At 40.8% G+C, this 23,805-nt stretch overlaps 1 protein-coding gene across 24 annotated transcripts in view; it reads right to left on the bottom strand.

The window, feature by feature from the left end:
• LOC147348186 (uncharacterized) overlaps positions 1–23,805 on the bottom strand; it is a 732,824-nt gene that overhangs the window by 345,228 nt on the left and 363,791 nt on the right. Inside the window, exon 3 of one of the 24 annotated variants that reach the window (XR_015151155.1) lies at positions 4,594–4,755. The exons of the other annotated variants lie outside the window; for them this stretch is intronic. The gene's annotated coding sequence lies outside the window, so the exon portion shown is untranslated. Of the gene's footprint in view, positions 1–4,593; positions 4,756–23,805 lie in introns of those variants that run through there. 24 annotated transcript variants of the gene reach the window in all.

Below are 23,805 nucleotides of genomic sequence, written 5' to 3'. Positions count from 1 at the left end.
GCTCAGTATGCTCTGCTCTGAGGACACAAACTGGGGCTGGGGAGCTCTCTGCCCTGAGTCAGACCCTGAAGGAGCTGAAAGCCCATCTGTCCACTGACCACAATTCTTGCGGCTATATATCCCATAAATTTCTGAAGAACCTGGGTGGTGCACCCTTTATTGAGAAAGATACTTCTTAATTATCTTTATACATTGGCTTTAATTGTTTCCTTCTTTCAAATATCTGAAAGATAAATGCTTCTCCTCTTGCTACCAGATGCACACAAAGAAACAGTGGGTTTCAGGCTCAGAGACTTGGCAGGCAATGAAATCTAGCTATAATTTAATAATGTTATTTGTTGCATTTTTACGGTTGTATCCTACTTATTCAAATGTGTACTGGCTTTCTGTGTGTGATCATATAAAATTGTCTTTCTAAAAACTTATTTTTAAAAAGATGCAATTAACAGGAATGTACCAAGAGAGCCTATTTAATTTAATGCAAATTAGAGGCCTCACTGGCCTGAGATAGAAAAGGATCAACTTTGAAGAGACAGAGCTCACTCTTCATGGGGGGAACCCAGAGGATGGGGAGTCAATCCAGCTTGACAGATGTGCTTCACCAGTGAGGTCTGGGAGCAGAGAAGAGAGTGAACTAATGAAGTCACAATTTGTTCTGAAATGGGACCAGGATAATCTTTACCACTACAAGCCTACATATTCGTGTCAGTTTCCTCTCTTGCGTCTGGGGTTTTGTTTCTTTATTTACGGCTCCACCAGGTCTTTCTTAGTTGCAGCACACAGGATCTTCACTGGGGCACTTGTGATCCAGTTCCCTGACCAGGGTTCAAGCCCGGGCCCCCTGCACTGGAAGCACAAGTCTTAACCATTAGACCACCAGGGGAGTCCCCAAAGTCTGTTATTTCACACCCCACTGCTGTTATTTGGGGTCCTGGGGTCAAGCCTGGACCTCTGACACGCAGCTTATATTCAAAGAAGTTTTGAAGTAACTAAGATCAAAGCTTAGTAGAACCCACATCCCAATATAAAATGATTGCTAAGACATTTCAGTGTTTGTTGCAGGGTGGGGGTCAGGCCTGGACCTCTCTCTCTGACACACAACAAAAAATACAGAAAAAACTGTTATACCTTCTAGGTATAGAAGTTTATACCTTCTAGGGAATAGGTTGAAGTTGGAAAGACCAAGGAGAAGTGTCTAAGACAAAAAAAAAAGTATTTCAATACTCCTGTCTTTTGTTTGAATGTTTCCCCAGTGTTATGTATTACTGTTACAGCTCTTAAACTAGTTTAAATGTAAATACTGAAAGCAAAGAGCTAGTTGGCCAGGGATACACAGCTAGAGAGGATTACTGTAAGCCCACAGGGAGCTGTCCTCTCTCTGGGGTGCTTAAGGATGAAGTGACACATCACAGCGGTGTGGCAGAAGTGTTGCTCGAGAGACGGAAGAACTGGAGGAATCACAGTAGGGCTCTGTGAGTTCCTGGGACCGACCAGCTGCTGATCATGGGGCTCAACATGAAAGAGAAAGAAAGGAGCCAGCATGGAAGAAAGAAGCTTCTGCTGAGAGCAAGTGCTCAGGAGCACAATGTTATCCCCAGGGAATCCCCACTGGCTGGAGTTTCCACTGACACATCACAGGGTGTGAGGCCCAGAGGCCTCTGTTCTTATCGTGATCCCCCATTCTACCATGATTTGTCGCAGCAGTTAACAGCATCAGGGTTTTATTGGTTGATTTTGCATTTTTTGCTCTGGCATCATATAAACATAACCCTGGGAGAGGAGAGATGCTGCTTTTTTACTGTATTTTTTCAAATCTAGAATAATCCCTAGAGAGTAAAAACAAACAAACAAACAAAAGCCCTTGCTGAATGAATTAGTATGGGAGATCAGACATGACTTATCAAGCCTTCCTGTCTATGAGATACTTACGAGTAAGACTCAATAAACCTGGATCACTCAGTGCCAAGAGACCACGTATAAAAGTGAAACATGAAGAACTGGTATGTATACAGTGGACTATTACTCAGCCATAAAAAAGAATGAAATAATGCCATTTGCAGTGACATAGATGGATCTAGAGGTTATCATACTAAGTGAAGTAGGTCAGAGAGAGAAAAATATCACATGATTTCATTTATATATGGAACTTTAAAAATGAAAGAAATCAACTTATTTATGAAACAGAGAGACTCACAGACAGAGAAAACAAGCTTATAGTTACCAAAGGGGAAAGGGGGAAAGGATAAAGTAGGAGCTTGGCATTACAATATACATGGTAACTATATAGAAAATAGATAACCCACAAGGACCTACTTTATAGCACAGGGAACTATACTCAATATCTTGTAACAATCTATAATGGAAAAGAGTCTTAAAAAGAATATACACATATATGTATAACTGAATCACTTTGTTGTACACCTGAAGTGAACACAACATTGTAAATGAACTGTATTTCAATAAAAATTAAAAATGAAACAAAACTGAGACACATGCTCCCTCTGGTTACAGCCCAAGCTTAATTACAAAATATAATGGAGGAACCACTACGTTGAAAGGTTCTTTTGTCATTAAAACACATCACCTTTGTAAGTATGACAGTGAGGTCTTCTTCTTATGTGAGGAGCAAATAAAACTCTCGGATAATGATGGTGGAAGTCTTTGCATTCTGCTTTACTAATATGTTTCTACATTCTTCTGAAGTAATTACTAAGCACTGCCACAATGAAATTTCATCATCTCCTATTAGCATAATGTAGATGGTCAACTAAAATTCAACCGAGACTGTTCATATAAATGGAGAAAAAAAACAAGTAATTAATTGACTACATTCATTGTAAGGATCAACTTAGGTTTTTCTTCCTTGAAAATTGTATTGTTGTTGTAAGACAGAAGCATTTGTTTTGGGCTGCGGTCACGGCTGCCCTCTGACCTTTCTGATCACTTCTACAATGTGTCCTTTGCTGGCTTCTCCTCTGCTCATGCCAGTGTTTATGGCGACTCATCACACTTTCATTCTTAGGTCTCCACTCACTCACCCATGACTCCTCAACCCCACCGTTTTATCAGCCCATTCTATAATTATTTCAATCCCTGACCTTGCTTTCTGATACCTCTGCTAAGAGCTAACCCCCCATGTCCAGTCCTTCTTTCCACCCTCACAGAAATTCCTTCAGAGTTTCTGAACTCTGTGTGTGCTTCCCCCCATCTCCTTATGGACATCTTTATCCCTACTCTTCATCCATGTTCTCCATCTCACCTGCTTGTTCTGCACTAACACCTCTTACCTGGGTTACTACAGAAGCCCTAGCTTCAAAGATTTAAATACTTCCACCCTGCCTTGTATTCACCATATACTTCCTGAGAGTGCTCTATATACAATGTGGAAACATACAGACGACTCATTTTTTCTATGTTTCTATAAGTTAAAAAAAAAAAAAACTGTAAGAGACATTTGACACAAGACTATAACACTTCTCAGCATGGTACTATTTCCCTGCTTATCCTGATTTCAATCCACACTATATCAACTCACGCACCACTATTTTTCAAGCCAATGAATCTTCCTGCTCACATGTAGAAAGCTCTTACAGTTATTCTCTTTTGGAAAATTGCTTTGTCTATTTTCTCCACCCAGTGAATGGTGAAGCTTTTATCATTCAAGATCAATATTGAAAATTTCTTCATATAGGACATTTTCTGCCACTCCCTTACCACTTACCTCACATACACTCAGATCTATGTTCTGATAACTCCATGGATTTCTACCTCATAAGTTATCCTATTATATACATTTTAATAACTATTATGCTTTAATCTGTCTTCCAGCTATACAAAATATAAGCACTACAGAGGAAAGATTCATATTTTAGCTTTTGTTATATTTTTGTATTCCTGTCCCAACAAGTGTTTGAATATGGTAGGAGTTCCATGGATTGTTTTGGATAAACGAATAAAAAAGGAAAGATACAAATGAGTAATGAATTGAATGACTGTGGGGGTCCCAAAGGAAATGATGATAAAACTCAGGAAGCTACCTCCAGTACGCATGGATAACTTCTCAGTCTAAAAATACTGCTCTGCCTATTCTCTTTTTTTCTTGATCATACACTATCCCACCAAACAGGACTTGGGGACAAAGAATTTAACTCTTAAGATAGGGATTTCAGACATTAGTAATCCTTTCCAGTACATGCTGGAGAAATGTGGGCTTACTAAGCTTCCTCCCATTCCCTTTACAAAGTTTTCCTGGCCATCAAGTTTCTGATACTTTCAGAGCTCAAATATTAATGTTTAACACTCCTCCCCTGGGCTGGGTAATGAACGCAGCATAGCAATCTCTCTGTGTTACCTCCTGACATTCCTGAATTATGTAACAACAAATAGCTGGCATCCATTCTTTGGCTGACATTTGAATCTGTATTCTCTGTAATGATAACCATTTATCAACGATCAGCTATTGATTACTCCCATCTGGGCCTGCAACTTGAATGAAGGTAAGGTGGATACATGCACTTCCACATGGGCTTGGTGTACAGAAACCCAGCCTGAGCTGGGTAAATGAGGTGTCCAGATACAAAATGAATAGCACCAATCCAAATTATATTAACTTTTAATGAGGCAAGATTAAAACAGCTCCAGGGACTTAAGAGTTTTTGCAGAGAAATAAAACTCCAGGCTGATGAAACATCATTTTGCAGATGATGGGACTCTGTTTTCTCAGAATTCTTCACATCTTCCATGTAGTTGAAACACCTATTAAAATACATGGTTCACAATGATTGTTTGCATCTCAGCACCTCTTTAATGGAGGCCACAAAGAGATCGGAATTGATTCAGTAGGGAAAAGATGCCTTGGGAAGCTTCCGAAATAATTAAGCTCAGTACTGAGATCAGCTCAGCACCATCAAAATGAGGAGCAGACATGGGGAAGCTGTAGAAGTAACTGTAGGGTTTTAAAACATGAGCAATGATCATGTTTTTAAAAGGAATTCTGGGTAATTTGAACTTGGATCCCCAATCTGCCTCTGTTAAAAAGTGTCAAAAGAATGAGTGGCCAAGATGATAGAATAAGAAGACCCTGAGCTCACCTCTTCCCACAGGTACACCAAAATCACAGTTATTTACAGAAAAACTATTGATGAGAACAACCTGAAGACTAGCAGAAAAAGCTTTCCACAACTCAAGATATAAAGAAGGAAACACAATAGGAAAGGTAGGAGCAGCAGTCTAGTCAAGACCCAAATGCCAGTTAGGCAACCCACCAAAGAGACAATAAGCACAGCTGCAGATGTTCTTCCCAAGGAGTGAGGGGTCTGAGACCCACACTGGGCTCCCCCATCCCCCATCCCCAGCAAGGTTCTCCTGCACTGGGAAGACCAGTCCCAAGAGTGTCTGGTTTGAAGGCAAGTGGGGCTTGATAGAAAGCTTCAGGAAACAGAGACTCCACTTGTAATGGATCACTCAAAATCTCACATGCTCTGATTCCTGGTGCAGAGGCAGCAGTTTGAAAGGCACGTGCGCTCCACTACAAGGAGAGTGGGGCTGGCAAACACCATTTTGGAGTCCTCACACTAGTCTATTAGCACTGAAGGCTCACCCACCCAACAGTCGGTCAGTACCAATCCCAGGACACCAAGGCCAAGCAGCCAGTAGCACAGGCACCCACATCCCCCCACAGCCCTGGGCCAATACCACTGATGAACACAGATGCAAAGATTCTCAAAGAAATATTATCAAACTGAATTCAACAATATATTGAAAGCATCATACACCATGATTAAGTGGAGTTTATCCCAAGGATGCAAGGATGGTTCAATATCTCTAAGACTGTCAGTTCAGTTCAGTTCGGTCCAGTTGCTCAGTTGTGTTCAACTCTTTGCAATCCCATGAACCGCAGCACACCAGGCCTCCCTGTCCATCACCAACTCCTGGAGTCCACCCAAACCCATGTCCATTGTGTCGGTGATGCCATCTAACCATCTCATCCTCTGTCGTCCCCTTCTTCTCCTGCACTCAATCTTTCCCAGCATCAGGGTCTTTGCAAATGAGTCAGCTCTCCACATCAGATAGCCAAAGTATTGGAGTTTCAGCTTCAACATCAGTCCTTCCAATGAACACCCAGGACTGATCTCCTTTAGGATGGACTGGTTGGATCTCCTTGTAGTCCAAGGGACTCTCAAGATTGTCAGTGTGATGCAAAACATTAACAAATTGAAGAATAAAATATCTTATCAATCATATCAATAGATGATACAAAAGCATTTGATAAAATTCAAAATCTACTTATGATTCTAAAAAATAAAATAAAGTGGTTACTGAAGGAACATACAGAAATGTAATACGGGCCATATATGACAGGCCCTTAACTAACATCATATTCAATGGCAAAAAGTTGAAAGCATTTCCTCTTAGATCAGGAACAAGACAAGAACGCCCACTCTCATCACGAATACTTTTGATTAGAAATTAGATTGTTGGAAATTCTAATTATAGCAATCAGACAAGGAAAAGGATATTAGGGATCCAAACTAGAAAGAAAGAGGTAAAACAGTCATTGTTGCCAGATGACATGACACTATATAAAGAAAATCCTAAAGACACCGCCAAAATCCATTAGAATTAATATATGAATTCAGTAAAGTTTCAGGATATAAAATTAATCAACAGATGTATTGCATTTCTAAACACTAACAACAAGCTGCTAGGAAGAGAAATTAAGAAAACAATACCATTTACAACTGCATTGAAAAGAATAAAATACCAAGACATAAATCTAACCAAGGAGATAAAATCCTTACATTTGAAAAACTATAAAACACTGAGGAAAGAAGTTAAAGATGACACAAACAAATGGAAAAATATGCCATGCTCATGGGTTGGAAGAAATGATATTGTTAAAATGACCATACTACCCAAGCAATCTATAGATTCAATGCAATTGATCTCAAAACACCAAAGGCATTTTTTAGAGAACTAGAAAAAATAACTTTAAAATACGTATAAAAACACAAAAGACTGAAAATAGCCAAAACAATCTTTAGAAAGAACAAAGCTCAAGGTGCAGTGCTTCCTAATTTCAAACTATACTTTAAAGCTACAGTAATCAAAACAATATAGTATTCACACAAAAACAAACACATATATCAATGGAACAAAATAACCCACATTTATTTATTGTGCAGTTAATCTATGACAAAGGAGGTAAGAATGTGCAGTGAGGAAAAGACAGCCTATTCAATAAACAGTGTCAAAACTAGACAGTTACATGCAAAAATAACAAACTGGACTTTCTCATAACATATAAAAATATAAACTGAATTAAACACTTAAATGTAAACCTGAAACCATAAAACTCCTGGAAGAAATCATAGGCAGTATTATCTCAGTAATATTTTTTTTTTTTGCCTATCTCTTAGGCAAGAGAAACAAAAGCAAAAATAAATAAGATGAATACAAATTTAAAATATTTTGCACAAGGAAAAAACTGTCAACAAAATAAACAGATCACATACTGAATAGGAGAAGATTTTTGGAAATGATATCTCTGAAAACAGGTTAACATCCAAATTGCGCAAATGACTCAAACAACTCAACAAGAGAGAAAAATCAGATTTAAAAAACACGTATTTTCCAAAGAAGACATACAGAGGGCCAACAGATATCTGGAAAGATGCTTAACATCTCTAATCAGGAAAATGCAAATCAAAACCACAACGATATCACCTCACATCTGTCAGAATGGCTATTTTCAAAAAGATAAGTGTTGGCAAGTATGTGGAGAAAATTGAACACCTGTCCACTATTGGGGGACTATAAACTGGTGCAGCCACAATGGAAAAGAGCACAGAGGTTCCTCCAAAAATTAAAAATAGAACTATCATATAATCCAGCTATATCACTTCTGGGTAGCTTTTTGAATAAAAAAAAAAAAGCAAATTTAAAAAGATATATGAACCTTTATGTTAATTGAAGCAATACTTACAATAGCCAAGTTATAAAAGCAACAGTAGAACCTAGGTATGCAGCAATACATGAATGGAAAAAGGAGATGTCACCCACACACTCACACACACACAAAGACGGACCCAGAGGGTAATATACTAAGTGAACTACATCTGAAAGTGAAAGACAAACACTGTATGATTTCACTTAAATGTGGAATCTAAGAAATAAAACAGAAACAAACAAAGCAAAACAAAAACAGATGCACAGATAACAGTGAACAGGTGGCTGCTAGAGAGGAGGAGGCACGATATGAGAAAAATAGGTGAGAGAAATTAAGCACAAACTTGCGGTTGCAAAATAAATGAGTCACAGTGATGAAATCTACAGACAATAATATTATAAAAACATTGCATGGTAATAGATGGTAACTAGACTTATGGTAGTGATCATTTTGTAATGTACAGAAATATCAAATCACTGTGATGCACACCTGGAGCTAACATAGTATTGTGGGTAAATTAGACATCAATTAAAAATAATAAAATAAAAATTCAAAAAGTGGAAATAGAAAAAAATTCATGGCTGACTGCACAAATTTATGTTATAACAGTTCAGTTCAGTTCAGTCTCTCAGTCGTGTCCGACTCTTTGTGACCCCATGAATCGCAGCACGCCAGGCCTCCCTGTCCATCACCAGCTCCCAGAGTTCACCCAAACTTACGTGCATCAAGTTGGTGGTGCCATCCAGCCATCTCATCCTCTGTCGTCCCCTTCTCCTCCTGTCCTCAATCCCTCCCAGTCACACATTAAACCCCAGGTTTGCCACTTAAAAGTTAATGGATAGTATCTATAGTCAATTAATCTATGACAAAGGAGGCAAGAATATACAATGGAGAAAAGATAGTCTCTTCAATAACTGATGTCAGGAAAGCTAGACAGCTATATGTAAATTAAAGAAATTAGAAGTCACTCATACTGTACATAAAAATAAACCCAAAATGGCTTAAAGACCTAAATACAAGACATAACACCAGAAGAGAACATAGGCAAAATATTCTTGAGTATAAACTGTAGAAATAGTTTCTTAGATCAGTCTCCTAAGGCAAAAGAAATAAAAGCAAAAGCAAACAAATGGGACCTAGTCAAACTTAAAAAATTTTTACAGCATAGGAAACCATTAATAAAATGAAAAGATAACCCACAGAATGGTAGAAAATACTTTCAAATAAATGTGACTGACAAGGGGTTAGTAACCAAAAATACAAAAGCTCATGCAACTCAGTACTGGAAAAAAACAAACAACCGAATCTAAATAGGCAGGAAACCTAAAGAGAGATTTCTTCAAAGACACACAGATGGTTAACAGGCACAAGACAGGATGTTCAACTTGGCTAATTATTAAATAAATGCAAATCAAAACCACAATGAGGTATCACCTCATACTTGTCATAATGGCTATCAAGAGTAGTGAGAGATAAACTGCTACCTTAGAGTGAAATATAACCATATATAGTAGTAGATCAATAAAGAGTTTGTTTATTCTCAGCATGGCAGGTTAATCACCACGAGGCTTTGAGATCATTCATAGTCTAAGAAAAGTGAAAGTCGCTCAGTTGTGTCTGACTCTCTGTGACCCTATGGACTGTAGCCCACCAGCGTCCTGCATCCATGGAATTCTCCAGACAAGAATACTGGAGTGGGTTGCTATTTCCTTCTCCAGGGGATCTTCCCAACCCAGGGATCAAACTCCAGTCTCCCACATTCCAGGCAGATTCTTTACTATCTGAGCCATCAGGGAAGCCCCTATAGCCTAAGAGAGAAAATTTAACTTTCCAAAACAATTATTTGTTATGTGCTCGACTCTTTGAGACTCCATGGGCTGAAGCCCACCAGACACCTCTGTCCATGGAGATTCTCCAGGCAAGAATACCAGGGTGGGTTGCCATTTCCTTCTCCAGTATGTCATAGTTTATAATAACAAATACATCTTCTAATAACAACTATGTTTTTTTTTAAAGTTTGTTTGGTAAAAGGTTACACCCCTTGGTAGCAGGAGAAAAACTTTATAATTAAACAATGAATATTTAAAGAGAAAAACAAAGCATGTAAAGATTTAAAATTCTGTAGAACTGTTACAGTTAGATCTAGACATGCAACAGCGGACTGGTTACAAACTGGGAAAGCAGTACGTCAAGGCTGTATATTGTCACCCTGCTTATTGAACTTATATACAGAGTACATCATGCAAAATGCTGGGCTGGATGAAGCACAAGCTGGAATCAAGATTGCTGGGGAAAATATCAATAACCTCAGACACACAGATGACACCACCCTTATGGCAGAAAGTGAAGAGGAACTACAAAGCCTCTTGATGAAAGTGAAAGAGGAGAGTGAAAAAGTTGACTTAAAATTCTACATTACATAAACTCAGATCATGGCATCCGGTCCCATCACTTCATGGCAAATAGATGGGGAACCAATGGAAACAGTAACAGACTATATTTTGGGGCTCCAAAATCACTGCAGATGGTGACTGCAGCCATGAAATTAAAAGACACTTGCTTCTCAGAAGTAAAGCTATGACCTAGACAGCATATTAAAAAGCAGAGACATTAATTTGCCAACAAATGTCCTTCTAGCCAAAGCTATGGTTTTTCCAGTAGTCCTAAATGGATGTGAGAGTTGGACTATAAAGACAGCTGAGTGCCAAAGAATTGATGCTTTTGAACTGTGGTGTTAGAGAAGACTCTTGAGAGTCCCTTGGACTGCAAGGAGATCAAACCAGTCCATCCTAAAGGAAATCACTCCTGAATATTCATTGGAAGGATTGATGCTGAAGCTGAAGCTCCAATATTTGGCTACCTGATGCAAAGAACTGACTTATTTGAAAAGACCCTGATGCTGGGAAAAATTGAAGGCAGGAGGAGAAGGAGACAACAGAGGATGAGATGGCTGAATGGCATCACTGACTCAATGGACATGAGTTTGAGTAAGCTCCAGGAGTTGGTGATGGACAGGGAGGCCTGGCGTGCTACAGTCCATGGGGTCACAAAGAGTCGGAGAGGACTAAATGACTGAAGTGAACTGAACTGAGGACTGTTACACCTCTAGACCGTCTGTTTATAGTATTCCTTTTCCTTCCTGCTTAGGATGGCAAGATCAACAGCACTTGACTATGTTATTAGTAAGTTTATTGTCAAGTTTTCCTATCAGATACAATTATAATTCTAATTATAATTATAATATACAAATACAATTATAATCAGATACAATTATAATTCAGTCAAAGAATTTAAGCTCTATAATCCTTAGTTTCCACAAGGCATCTGACGAATTCATTCACACTAAGGCATAATGAAGGGCTTTCCTGGTGGCTCAGCTAGTAAAGAATTCACCTGCAGTGCAGGAGACCTGGGTTTGATCCCTGGATCGGGAAGATCCCCTGGAGAAGTGAAAGCCTGCCCACTCTGGCATTCTGGCCTGGAGAATTTCATGGACTGCATAGTCCATGGGGTTGCAAAGAGCTGGAAATGACTGAGCAACTTTCACTTTCAAGGCATAATGATGCAATTCTACCAGAGCATGTTCGACTTTGAAGAGAAAGAGGAAAATGCCTAATCTCATATTGGAATTTACCACTGGAGGAATTTCTGAGATCATTTGTAAGACAAGCATGAGTAGATCAATGTCCATGGAACGTGCCAAATTACTTTGGTAAATTCCTCCTTTGACCATTAAGACACCTCATGGGAATATGTTGCTTGCTTGAATTTGTGAATATACTTGTAAAATGGGGAAGAAGTAAAGAGGAAAATAAAGGTAAGCTCCATCCAGAGAGGCTAGAAACCAAATTGTAAGATTATTGGATGAAGGGAGTGTTCCATTTTCACGGCAATACTGTGTCACTCTAAAAGGCTCTAATAAAAGGTATACAATGAATAAACAGCATTACCTCCACTGCCGTCGGATGTTCTGGAGTGCTATTTTTCAGCATTGATTACTTTGCTCTCCTACGTAAGTCCACTGCTGATGGAAATACACACACAGAGGGTATGGCAGCATCTTGAGGGAATGATGGGAAGGGAAGGTGGCAAGGGGAACATCCTCACAGTACTCTATTGCCTACTGTGCTTGTATACCAGCCTCTGAGCCCTTCCCACCTCTTCTTCCTCCCCTGACAGTCTGGTCCCCACGAAAGCCACATCAATAATAACCCTTTGGAGATTCCATTCTTCTCCCCTACAGCCTCCTGCTGTGTCCTTCTCCTGTCAATCTTCACCTGAATCCATCCTACATATATATTTTCTCTGCAGATTCTCCCAGGATGTCCACAAAATGCTAGAAAAATCAAAATGAAGCCATCTTGGCTGTATCAAATTTTCTGCTTTGACAATGTTTTTAAGTCTTCTCCTTAATCTCTATTCACATTTCATTGTCCATGGGGCTGCTCCAAAACTTACTGATCTACTCAAGTATCCAGTACCCACCTGTACTTCCCTCCACTCACAAGACAACTGATTGTTTTCCACAGAGGAAATTCAGGCCAGGACGCCACCACCTCCAATTTAAGCATTCTCCTATGTGTTCTTACTTTTCTCCCTCCTAACCCAGGGAAGACAGTCTCCTCTCCCATCAACAAATGATTCCTCTACTTGCAGTTTTCAATCTACTCTTCTCTAAGCTCTGCAGGCATCTATCCTCTCTTTTCAATCCCTCTTTCTTAACCAAGCCTCTTTAAAAGCATTGGAACATCCCAGTCTTTTTAAGATATTTAACTTCCAATTTACACTGCCCCAAACTTACCTTTGTCTCATCATCCCTTAGTTTCCAATTCCTTGAAGAGTTGTACACACTCACTACTTCCTTTCCCTCTCCCCCCCTACCTTTTTTTTTTTTTTTTTCCAGCTGTTATCTAGGATTCCACTCAAACTTCTCTAATTAGACCATCAATGAACCACTAATTGCCTCAATTCTTGGCCCCTTTTCAAGTCTCAGCCGACTTGGCATCCCAGTATCTGACAATGCTAACCCAGTTCTTCCTCCCAGAAACATCCTTCTTCCTTGTCTTCATGAAGCCTGATCTCTCTCTCTCATCCTAGATCTGTGATGGCTGCCCTTCTGTCTCTTTCTTAAGTTTCAGTACTTATTTGCTGGCATTTCTGAAATATGGGGTTCCCTAAGCCTTTATCATTGATTCTCTACATTTATTTGTGGGAGTCCTTCTCCCACCCCCACGGTGTCAACTGCCATTCAACACCAATGGTCTCCTAATGTGTATTTCTAGCTACAAGCCCCTCAGTAGACTCCCTGCCTCAGAACTCCTCCCCTCTCCCATTCACAGTGTCACCCAAGCAGATGTGACCGTCGCCATAAAAACACCAGAGGGTCCTGTTGCCTTCAGGTTGAGGTTACTTTCTTTACTCAGTCTTGTCAGTTCTTTTCAAGCTTGTTCCAGTCTTCTGTTTTAAAATCCATTTCTTCCCATTTCCCAGTATTTGTCAGATGCATCTGGTCTATTAAATATCATCCACATACACGTGATGGTCTTTCACATCTTCATGTCTTTGTCACTCTGCCTGCAGTTCCCTTTCCCATCCCCACCTCTACCCATAACCACTCCCATTTACCCCACCCCAAACGTTACTCAAAGGAAAATAGCTAAAAATAACTGATATTATTGAGTGCTCACTATATGTCACAGACTATATGAGTGTGCCACGTGTGTCATCTCAACTAATCCTCAAAACAATTTGATCAATAGGCATGATTATTATTCCCCTTTTTGTATATAGGAAAACAGAAGCTTATAGGGTAAAGGAACTTCTTTAAGGTCACATTCTCTCCAGAGGATCTTCCTGATCCAGGGATCAAACACAAGTCTCCCTCATTGCAGGCATCTTATTCACCCTCTGAGCCACTAGGGAAGCCCTTAAGGTCACATAGACAGTAAAGAAATTTGACCTGACTCCAGAGGCTTCTCTCCCTGCTACATGTCCCCAAGACCTGTGCTTCTCCCACACGTTTCTGTTTCTATTCAAGTCACATTCCTCCTTGACCACGCATTCATCTCCCTGTCCTCTGGTACCATACTGAGAACTTCTGGAGCAAACAAAGTTGGTTTTCATCTATTCCCTCTTCTTATCCCCCCAAAATGCCTGACAAGTACTGGTGGTTCAACAAATGCCTTTATGTCTGAATTTGAAATGCATGCACTATACATATAGACTAACAGGTGGAGCCCTGGAGAAGGAAATGGCAATCCACTCCAGTATTCTTGCCTGGAAAATCCTATGGACAGAGGAGTCTGATGGGCCATAGTCCAAGGGGTCATAAACAGTCAGACACAACTGAGTGACTGAGCAAGGAGTGGAGACAAACTTCAAGGCCAAAGATCTAATTAGCCTGAGTGACTGCCAGCATTCTGAATGATCCACTTTTCACTGCGCCCCAGAAGAGGGCAAAAGTCTACAGCTCATCCTCTGTCTCCAAAGCTCTTGAAATAGACTGTCTATGCAGAACTGTTCAAATCACAGTAACTTTACTTGAAACAATGTTCTGTTTCTAGAAAGACTGTTTTCAATTTTCTACAGAATGAACACTTGAGCTAGTGACTTAGCAGTCCTGTGATACTGAGATGTTAAGACCAAGTGATCAGCCATTCAAAATATTGCAAAGGAAGAAATGCAATTCATACAGATTGTAGTCCCAATAACAGCTTCCCATTCTCCCCAAACTGCTCTGCAACATCTTAAGTTCACATTGGAATGAAGAGTCTGTGTACTATAAAAGGTAAAAGAAGAGAAGAGGTGGTTAAGTAACCAGAGGGCATAAAATAGAGGCATCACCTCGCTCTCATTGCATCCACCTGTCTTCCTCAAACAGAGAACCTGTAAGTCTCTCTATGGCTATCTAACACTTGTAACAGGATGCTTTATATTTCGCTGATTTCTAATGCTAAGCACTAGCTTTCCAAAATCCACTGAAGCTTGACTTCAGAAATTGGTGACATGCAGTTGTATTTTACTTGGGATGCAAACAGGCTGATTCCTTCATTTGGATGTAAAAATGTGACCTATTTTTAAAGCACTGGGAGATATTTCTGAGAAAGGCAAGCAAGGAGCCAAGGTGTTATAACAGCACATCAGTCTGAACCACCACTCTTGTCTTATGGAAGTTCGGTCCTCCATCACCCCTCCTCCTCACTCACATCACCCCAACCGAGTGAGAGAATGGAAAGCATCATATGTCTGCTTAAAGAGTGTCATAGTTGAGAGAGAGAATATGGAAATCAATAATCTAGACTCTTCAATCTATAGATAGAAAATCAGATAGGAGACTGACTTCCTCTGGATTCTCACCGACTTGACAAAGTCCTGCTGTATCTGGCAAAAGCCAGTACTGTGCATCTCTTCCCAACTCTGCATTCAGTGATAACATGTTTGTAGTTTGAAACTGGTCATGGTGGGAGTATTTACACCATGGAAACTGACAAGTGCTACAAATCAGAGCAGTTTCTCCCCCTTGCAGAGAACTCAGTTCAGTTCAGTTGCCCAGTCATGTCCGCCTTTTTGTGACCCCCATGGACTGCAGCACGCCAGGCTTCCCTGTCCATCATCAACTCCCAGAGCTTGCTCAAACTCATGTCCATTGAGTTGGTGAGGCCATTCAACCATCTCATCCTCTGTCATCCCCTTACCCTCCTGCCTTCAATATTTCCCAGCGTTAGGGTCTTTTCCAATGAGGCAGTTCTTACAGAGACCTGGTTTACCAGAAACCACTGTTACATATTTTCAAATATGAAACCCAATTATGTTTTCATATTCTCATGAGTTGTGTCTTCTTTCTTTCACTCTCTTTCTTGCCTGTTTGCTTTCATTAATTCACTCAACAAGTAGTTAGTGACCACTTTTTATATACCAGGCACAATGCAGAGATTTGTGGACAAAGTGATGAAGAAAACAAGCCCTGTCTTGACTGAATCAAATGGGGAACATAAGCCTTAAACACATGACAGTTACAGCTATAAATAAAAGACTTCATATGTGCTACAAAAGCATGTAACAGAGAGGCATAATCTAAGATGGGAAAGTGACATATTAAAAGGAGGTCTTCCTACCACATTAGCACAGAATAGCCTATGTGATTCCAGAATGTGCTTTGCAGCCAGACAAAACTGAGTTTGAATCCCAGCTTTAAATATTCTTATTGGTTGACTTTGGACATGCTCTCAAAGCCTTAGTTTTCTCTCAAGTTAAATGAAGATAATCTTAGCAGTCACTCCATACAGATGTTGTGAGAGTTGACATAATAAAGAACACAGGGAATGTCTAGCCTCCAAGCCTGCCATGTAATTGATGTCGATAAAGAGTGTATATCTTTTCTTCCCACTGCATGTCTACAACGCTTACTCTGTACATGCCTTTGAAGGACATGTTTTTTGCCTTCATGTATAATTTCTCTGAGAAAGCAGGAGACTTGTGGAGACCATCTGGTGGCGGTGGACACTAGCCAAATCATCACTAATTGCCTAAGTGTGCTGGCTCTCCTTGGTGATGGGTTTGGCGGGTCTAATGACTGGAGATCACATGACATCTTTGAGCTGCTGCTGTTGGGAGCTTGAGCCCAGGCCAGCAGCTCCAGGTTCCTTCTGAGTTTGGAGAGGAGCTTTCAGAGAATTACGTTTAACAAAGAGCTGGCAAAGGGGGGTCCTGTCTGCTCCCATGTCCCCCAGAGGTGGGAGCTTGCTGTGACTGAAAAACGCACAGGGTCTGTGATTAGAGTGACAGATGGAAAATGGAAACACTCACTTAGCAGCAGTTAGTGACCTCTGAGGATCGATCTTCAAGCAGCTCCAAGCCTTTGGCCTGGGCTTTGATTTGCAAAATGAAGGCCAGGGCTCCCCAGTCTGGAGTAGGAAACAGATGCTTTTTCCAGGATTTACGTACCGTATAGCCTCACAGCTGCCTCTCTCTGCACGGCTGTATGTCATCATACCTCAGTCTCAATAACAAACATGAAGATGCATGCTACGCAGGACAGTGTCTGGCACACAATAGGGACTCCACAAATATTAGTGGAATAAATGAGAGCTATGTTATCCTCATCCACCTTCACTGCAGTTGGCTTTGTGATTGTTTCTCCTTCCAACCCCCTCCCTGTTGTTCATGCTGATAGAATACATGAGGAATGTATAGAAAACACTTAGCACAGAACCTGGCACATGGCAAATGACCAAAAAACTTTACTACCATGAGTTATTTCCCAAAGACAAGCAAAAAGACATCATTTCTCTCCACTCTTTAGGTTTAGCCTTGGATAAAGTGAGCACACACCTGGATGATATCAGTCTCTTCCCCCACATCATGGCCTTGACTGAGTTACAGCAGAAATTCACACCCTTAGCTTTGCTTTTGTTGAAGGTCAAAGAGAAAAAATGTTAGCATTTGCTGAATCTCAGACAGCATGGCACTTAACAGTTTACAAGGGACTTAACAGTATACAAGGTCTTTTCCAACACATTTGCCTCACTCTGCCCTCCTAGAGCCCCTGGGAGTAGGGTAGAGATTATCAACTCTATTTAACATTTGTAATCAGTGGAGTTTTTCAGTCTCAGCAACCTACCTAAGGTCACAGAGCCCACAGAAGAGATGAGAAAAACACAATAGAAGACAACATGAAATTCTGCCAACTCTTCCTCCCACAGCACTCCAAAGTGGCATTTTCTTCTTCCAGACAATTCTCAGGTTGCTAATATTTACCTAAACCAAAGCAGGAGCAAGAGGCAGTTACCAACGTTGCTTGATGTCCTATTGTCAAAGCAACCTTGCCAAGAACAACCACATGAGGCTTTTCCAATGGAGCATGAAAAGGATGCTTAGACTTATAAATATAACCAGAGAAGAGAAGCCACAGGAACATATGTGTATATAATCTGCCTCAAAGGTATGCCACAGAAATGAATAATCAGGAGTGAACGTGTCCCCTGGCCTAACCAGTAAGTCCCCAGAGAGGAATAATTAAGGATTCAATGGTCCTCCAAGCACCCACCTCCTTCACCCCAGCTCAACTGCAGAAAAATTCAAAAAGATAATTTGTACACTGGTAACAATGGGAACCAAGCTATTTTCATATTTCCCTTCCACCAAGACTTAAGTTTCCACAGCGATTTTGTGTAAGGCAGTTTTCCCCCCTTTCCCAAAGACTCCATACTCCCTTCTACCATTCGTGCTGGCTTTAAAGAGAAGAGGAGAAAACATCCTGAAGCTATTTTGGTAAAAGCTGCATGTATGTGGGTTGTGGGTTGGGGGAGAGAAAGGAATGATGCTTGTAGGGTTATGAGATCAGATGATATTTAATAAACAATTGATAATCTCTCGCCTCTGGCTGAACCATCAATATTATAACACATTTGTCACTTGGGGGTTTTTATTGTTGGTTTCAGGTAAATCCAGCTATTCTCCTTCAGCAATCATCAGGTTTGGCTCCTGAATTCTTTCCCTAAGCAAGGGTGCAAGTTTAGATCTCATCTCTAATGAAAGCAACTCAGCAGGTAAAATATGCACGTTCAGAATGGTGTCCAAAGAGACAGACAGGGGGTCTGGGGCCTGAATCTCCTACTGAGTGAGCTCTATGTCCTAGGCCACAGAGTTCACCCCTGCTGAGCCTCAGTTTTCCCATCTACCTGTGTGTGTGCTAAGTCCCTTCAGTCATGTCCAGCTCCGTGCAACCCTATGGACTGTGGCCCACCCAGGCTCCTCTGTCCATGGAATTCTCTGGGCAAGAATATTGGAGTAGGTTGCCATGCCCTCCTCCAAGGGATCTTCCCGACCCAGGGATCGAACCTGTCTCCTGCAATTCCCAAATTGCAGGCAGATTCTTTACCACTGAGCCACCAGGGAAGCCTCCCATCTACCTATGTCGGGTTATTTGGAGGTTTGACAGCACACTTAGAAAGTTCACCCAGGCAAATCCCGCTTTTTATTTTAGCCACTGCTGAGGCAAACGGGTTCATGTGAGCTGGGGTCAGGTGTGTGGAAAGGCGGCCTTTCTCACTTCATGAAGCTAGCACTATGTCCCTCTAGTTTTCAGGCTTCCCTGCCACAGTCATGTGGGGCCCCTGTAGGAAGCGATAGGTAGTCAAATGTGCACCCCAGAGTTGTGGGTTCACCCTTTAACAATGAGGGTGGAAGTTATGAACAATTCCTCAGGAGAAAATGGGTACTTTTCTGTAAAGGTAGGAATCACATTGTCCAGACCCTGGAGGATACCTTTTGGGTTATATGATTCTATAGAAGTTATTCTATAATGGTTTACACATACACACACATGTTCATTTCTAATGTGATGTCTGAAAAACATGGTGTTCAGATGCCTTCCTTAATCACTTAGCTGGAATCTTTCCAGATTTAGTCCAAAGGGAATCTCTCTTTTAAGGACCTGGGCTATAGGGGTGCACCTCTTCTTTTCTGACCTCCTTGTAATAAATTTTCCTACACCTTGCAAAACTGTCCTTCTCCAGGTCATTATATCCTGCCATTGTTGTTTGCACTCTCAGGAGGTATTTATATGGTTATAAACCGACCAAAAAATAGTACAACTTAAGGTTAGGATGCTTTTATGTGAGACTGGAAATAAAAGGCAGAAATCAAAGTATATGTCTTCCCCAGCTCCACGCAGCTTGGATGATAAGTTCTCAGCCATGATCTTGCACAAGGCATTTATATCTGTGCTTCAACCCATCCAATCAGAAAAAATAAGTGCCATTGAATCACTGCAGTCGTTAGGCATGGTTCAACTGGGTGGTGAAGAATTAAAGTCCTGCTTACTGCTTACACTGTATTGTGACACTCAGCCAGTAAGCCTGACCCAAATTGTAATCTCCACACCCACTCGTCTGCAATCATATGAGGGGTTATCTTCTTTTTGTCTACCTTTTCTCCAAAGACCTAAAATCTTTGGATTCCATTTGTCTTAAAACTTAATGATTGCTTCCTTGAGTCCTTTAAGAAAGAATACAACCCAATGCAACCCTACAAAGGTTTTTCAGAAGAAGGTACCATTCTCCCTTCATTCCACACTTCAGCAGGCTTGGCCAACTGGGAATCAAGAAAGCCTGTCAACTTTATTTAATTAAAGTGAAAAGAAAGAAAACTCACTCTAACATTTCTAATCAACAGGAGTCTAATAAGTCGTGTTGGTTCCTGGAGTTGAGACACAGTAGGGCATTTTTTGAGCTAATTTGCCTCATTAATATTCAAAGGATGTAGATCACCAGCATTTTCTAGGAGACTCAAGAACCAAATATGTCAAAGGGAAAGTTTTATTTTGTGTATGATGTTAAACAGATGTCCCACATCGAACCAACTGTAGCATCTAATATAAAATGTTGTCAGTTAGAATAATTATATTATTTCCTGATGCGATTCCACTTTCAAAATGGATTTGTAACTCTCACCTTAAGATCCCTGCTACTGTTGCTAAGTCACTTCAGTCATGTCCGACTCTGTGCGACCCCATAGACAGCAGCCCACCAGGCCCCGCTATCCCTGGGATCCTCCAGGCAAGAACACTGGAGTGGGTTGCCATTTCCTCCTCCAATCCTCTGCTCTAATTTTTAGAGTTGACACTGATGCTAAGACCATCAGGACTCGCTCTGGACTGGTGGAAATAATTTTAGCTCTGGAGCTTGTTCAGCTTGGGTTCATATTGAGGTCTGTGCAAATTCAGGTCTATGACCTTCTGGGTGATATTTTTAAAAAACAATTTAGTTAACTTGTCTTTTGTTCAGTATTTAACAAATATTTATTGAGCACCTCAGTGCCAGATACTGAGCTAAGCACTAGAGAACTAGAAGAATCGAGGCATTTGGAACCTCTATTTTCTTATCTATAAACTGGGAGTAAGTTCTCTTTCACAGGCCTATGGTGCTGGTAAGATACAGACATACATGGGGCACTTCAGACATTTAATACACGGTAGTTTTATCTCCTCCAGGCCAGGATAATCTGTACAGGTACAACCATATTGAGGCATTTAATTGCAAAGCTGGCATGTGATTTTTTGGCATGTAACAGCAAGGTTGAAATGTAGGATTTAAAAGGCACATCTGTGGAGGACAATTAAACGAAAACCCTCTGCGAGAATTAATCCAGACTTTGTTATCATGCGTAATACAATCTAACAAATTATAAATCAAATGCTATGAATCCATATTAATTCTTAAAGCAATTACTCATGAACACAGAGTCTTGCAGATAGCATGCCTTCAGTAATGTTTTCATGAATAAAACGAATACATCAAGAAAGAAAAGGAGTGGACTTTAGCCAATAACAAAACAAAAGACACTACAGAGTGTCTTTAGCCAATAACAAAAACAATATTCTACACAAGCTATAGAGTCCTTTCACATTCGTTCATTTGATTCCTGCATGCATATGCATGTATGCATGCCCACACAGAAAGATCTACTAGGTTAGATACACTTCTACGCATGGGAAATATCTAGTAAAGACAAGAATGTCCCTGCCTTCATGGAGCTTATTTCCAGTAGAAAAGACAGTGTGCAAAAGGAAGTAGAATGCCCAATAGTGACTGGTAAGAGAAGACAACTAAAGTTTTCCATTACTTCACGTGTTCTCATCCCACAGTCTTTTTGAAGAAAATTAAAAATATGAAGAAAACTAAAATAATGATAGAGGAGAGACTTTCATGACTTGCTTTTGATGAGATGGTCAGGAAAAAACTCAAGAGGTGGTGTGTGAGTGAAGTACTAAGTGAGGTCAGTGAGCAAAGCTAAAAGCTAGTTCCCTCCACACTGGAGCCCCAACATGGGAGTACAATATGCATATCTGCAGAAGAACAAGATCAGTATGGCTGGAGGGAAGGGAAAGAAGAGAGTATGGAGGTGTTGGGAGAGAGGCAGAGATCCCAAGAAGCCAGGGTAAAGATTTTAGATTTTATACTCTATGGGATCAGGGGACATAGAGCATCCAGCGGTGACCCCCAAATTCCTCCCCACCTCCTTTACACATGCTGCTCCTCCAAGTAAGAGGTGGGGCTGTTTCCCACTCTCTTGTACCTGGGTGGCCGTGGGAGAGCAGAATACGCTGATGCAACAGCTAGGGACTTTTTAATTCCAGACCTCGTTAAGAAAGGTTGGTTTTGTTTCCTTCCCCTTTGAGCACTGGGAGCACTCTCTCTCAGAACCCAGCTGTCACATTTTATGCAGAGGCCACATGAAGAACCCAGCTTGGCAGCCACAACAGATCAGCTGACAGCACCAACTGCCAGCTGAGAGAGGGAGCCACCTTGGATGCTCCGCACCACCAAAGCCTCCATATGATCCCATTAATAGCAAGGGGTAGAAGAATTACCCCGTCACGTACAGCCAACTGCCAGAATCATGGAAGACAGTAACCCAGTATCACCTTAATTTATGGAACCAGGAGGGTTATTTGTTATATATCAACAGATAATTAAAATTGATGAGAGGCCATTGGATATGATCTCCAGCGAATACGTATTTAATGTTTATAGTATCCCTAAAAGGTAGGCATCATTATGGCTCCTATTTTCTAAGTGAAGAAACAGACATTGAAAACAAGTTTCTAAAACTTACTTATACAGTAGCTAAGAGACAGAGCCTGGTTTCAAATTTGGGCCTTCTGCAGCATTCTCTCCCTTGGGTATAACTGAGCATAGATCCAAGCAAACAGGCCAATCTAAATTTCATGAACATAATGCATAATTTCAGATGCTCCATTAATCACAGTGCTATATACCTGGGCCATGCCTATTAAAGTATCTAAAATTTAAATTTAAAGCCAGAATCCTTCTACCATCTGTATCAGACTATTTAATATCCAGACTAAAAACACTCGGGGGATGCCAACGTGTGAGCTAACTGAGAACTTAATGTCTACCAAATGCTTTGTAGCTGGGAAAGAAAAATGAACAAATTCATGAATTAGTCTCTGCTTGTTCTGAAATTCAAAAGACTTGGTATTAGTCACCCAGGTTTAGGGCTTCCATCTTGAGCAGAGACAGTCTTATTCGAAAATGTGAGTAAAGTTCTTCCTCGGCAGAGATGTGACGTTTGTGAAAATCCAAAGGTGTGAAGAGTAATGACATTTAGCTTGGTAGGTTGAGAAATCAACATTCAGTTTTTCACTGGGTGGGTAAACTGAAAGTAAATACCTAGGTGTATTTTCTTTCTTTCTAGTACATGACAAAATAGAGAGAAATGGCTGTGTACTTTGTACCATGTGTCTTGTAATAAGGACCTTTGAAATACTTTTCGTCCTTCTTAATGAGGCATGTAGGTGCTAGGGAGGATGATGTTATATGGTAAATGGCCTAGAGCATTGTAGGCCTCAATAAATGTTCATTTATTTAAAGTGTCTCTTTGCCAACGCTGAATTTCATCATCTGTAGAATGAGGATACGGCCCGAGAAAGCAAGCATGTCCTCTGACAACCTTCGTCTGCAATGGCCACTGTCTGTCCTACTTTTTCACTAATCAGACTCTACCCAAGACCCTATTAAGACAGTGTCATGGATGCCCTCTCAGTTACTCACAGTTGCTCCTTAGAAAGTATTATTTTATCCTTTGATAGACAAGTATATGCTGCCCTCCGGAGAAGGCAGTGGCACCCCACTCCAGTACTCTTGCCTGGAAAATCCCATGGATGCAGGAGCCTGGAAGGCTGCAGTCCATGGGGTCGCTGAGGGTCGGACACGACTGAGCGACTTCACTTTCAATTTTCACTTTCCACTTTCATGCATTGGAGAAGGAAATGGCAACCTACTCCAGTGTTCTTGCCTGGAGAATCCCAGGGACGGGGGAGCCTGGTGGACTAC

Source organism: Bos grunniens, chromosome 22 (assembly GCF_055505025.1).
Source record: "Bos grunniens cultivar Pamir isolate PY7600 chromosome 22, Bosgru_T2T1.0, whole genome shotgun sequence".
NCBI classification, from domain to species: Eukaryota; Metazoa; Chordata; class Mammalia; order Artiodactyla; family Bovidae; genus Bos; species Bos grunniens.
The sequence above is the reverse complement of the archived record's forward strand: the minus strand, read 5'-3'. Positions and strand labels throughout refer to the sequence as shown.